The sequence below is a fragment of the Buceros rhinoceros genome, unplaced genomic scaffold, assembly GCF_000710305.1.
Source record: "Buceros rhinoceros silvestris isolate BGI_N320 unplaced genomic scaffold, ASM71030v1 scaffold4180, whole genome shotgun sequence".
Taxonomy (NCBI): domain Eukaryota; kingdom Metazoa; phylum Chordata; class Aves; order Bucerotiformes; family Bucerotidae; genus Buceros; species Buceros rhinoceros.
Window position 1 is genome coordinate 67,206 of NW_010390059.1, and position 2,658 is coordinate 69,863.

Genomic DNA, 2,658 nt, shown 5'->3' on the forward strand with positions numbered 1-2,658 from the left:
AACCGCTCTCTCCCGCAGCATCTTCTTGGTGTTACGTCACGCTATGGCTGTCAAACACAGATAATCATAATAAAATGTCATCTGGAACGAGGCCTTACTGTTTGTTACACAGTTTCTCTACTGGAAGCGGAGAGCAGTGTTTAGGAGGGTTTTCTGCAGTAGCCAATTTCTTCTAGCCCAGAGAGTATTGAACGCAGGACTGACTGTACTCTCCATTCTATTACAAAAAAACTAATCCCATCGCATGACCTGCAGCGATTCAGTTTAACAAATCAACAATTACAAATATTTTGGCAAAGTAAGCTTAGGTATTGTTTGCCTCTCGGCACAGTTCACAACCAGTTTGTGGCTTTATGATAAAAGTCATTAAATCCAATCTGAAAAGCAGAATTTACAGCTCACTTAGCAAGTCAGGCCCATAAATGGGTGCTTTCAATTACAGGGCATTTACATGCACAATCATTAAGGCAGCACTGAATACATTTGAAAACTCTAGAATACTTTCTGTAACAATTAAAACTTTGCGTACTATTCTTCATATAAACAAAACTTGGGAATTCTCTTCAGTCTCAAGCAGAGCTCAGATTCATTGTTACCCAGAACACACTACAAAGCCTGTTCTCCCAGTACTTTTGTGGGAAAGGGATTAGAGAGATGGAAACAAGTTTTGGTTTTTAAAGTTGCTCTCAGTAGCAGAGATTTTTTGGGCTCCAATAAACTCAATTATATCAACTGGTGCTCAACACTTCTGAAAGATCAAGTGGAACAGGAAGATGGAGGAGGACCCAGGAGGCCCTTTCATTTGGAGATTCACTGTGTAATTCAAGCTTATTTGATTTTGTTCGTGAATCTAGCTTCTGGCTGGAGGAAAAGAAGAGATCAGTTAAGAGAACAATTTTTTTAACCTCATTTTTTTTTTTTTTCAATTTTCAAACAGAACATCAGGAAAACAGACAAATTCTTCTCCAAGGTTATACGGCACTCGCCCAGCTTCTTCCATCAAGAAAACTGGACCTTCAAACACTGTTGTTCGTTTTGGTGACTGTCAGCATAGTTCAAGCCTGACCCACACAACCGCAGAGCAACAACCCACTGCCAGGTTATTCTACTGAACAGCTCAATATATGGCTAACTAGGCGCTTAGACTCATCTTTGAGTTCAGTCTGAACGAGACCCTCCCCTTCCTCTTTTTAAAGGCATTTGTAACTAATGCTATCTTTCATCACAACTGTGCTAAACAAATGGGGGGAAAGGACTTCAAAAACCTTCCCTTTACTTATATTGTCACACCCCTCTAATTCACCACAGTTTGCAAATGCTGAAGTTTTAAAGCTACATCTCAGAACAAGCACACATACAAAAAAAATCTATTCAGGCACCACAAACTCCAACGCTGTGATAAAGCACTGGAAAGTCTAAACAGCAACCCTGTTATGCTAAGAGAAGCCTCTCGCCTTAAGTACAAGAGGGGTTTTTTTTTCAGGCTGGAGAACAGAGCAAAGGCTCCTCAAACCCTTATGACAGAGTCCAGCTCCCACAGAAATCATGTCATGAATCAGTCTGAAAGTACAGCTCTCCAGGCTAAGCAAGGAACACTCAAGAACAGACAAACCTGCTGTTACGTGCGGTCTCCTAATAAGTTGTCATTATAAACTTCTCGCTACAGATGGAATCTGACTGGTTTATAACCACGAACTGTGATAGCACGAGCTCTACATGCAGCATACACAGGTTGCAGCATTCACTAGCAGCACTCTCAGAAACACTTGTCTGGTAAACCTATCAAGCCAAACTCTTCTCTTACACTGTCCACTTGCTTCTAAACTATTGCAAAAGAGCACAGCAAGCATGGGTTGGTTTTTTCAGTCAAAAACTGAGACGGCCAACTGAAAAAACATGAGACTGGGCTGCAGCCTGAATCCCAGCTGTTCAGTTCGACAGCTCTCCAAGACCATCACAAGGGCTCTTCACTCACCCGCTTTTTTAACTACTTCTACTTCCCCAGAGTGAAAGCTACTCCCCTCTATTGCATTTTTTCTCTTCCCCTCCACTCCCCACAAGAAAATTCCAACTAGGAACCGTACAACTCCGCAGTAACACCGACTCCTCGCATTTATCACAACCCACCTCCCATGCGCTTACCTAGGTAGATGAAAGACTCCGCAGATCACGTCTGTTTACACTTGACAACACACAGACAGCTACAGCATTAAGGCTGCTGCCGTGAAGAAAACCACTAATCTCAATTCACATGTACATGTCTCATGCAGGCAGCATGTATTCTGCATACACGGGCTCAGGACTAGCAGGGGAACAGACAACACGGGCACTGGCTGACACGAAGCCCTGCAATCCTAAACACTTCTCTGCAACTTACTCCTAACTTTCTCCACCTCCCCGGCACGAAGTTTTGCACACCTGCTCTCTGCAAGAAAAAACACACCGGGCGGAGAGGGAAAGGAAGACAGAGCAGAACTTCGGGTTGGGGTTTTTTTTTCCTCCCCTCCCCACCCGCACACACACAGGGAGGCACAAGCCGGCCCTTCCCACCCTTCACCACCCCGCGTCGGGTGCTATTCCGACGGGTGGGTGGCAGAGGTGTGACAGCGACCTCCCCCCACCGCTTCCCCTCATGCGGACCCAGCAGCAGCACCCCTC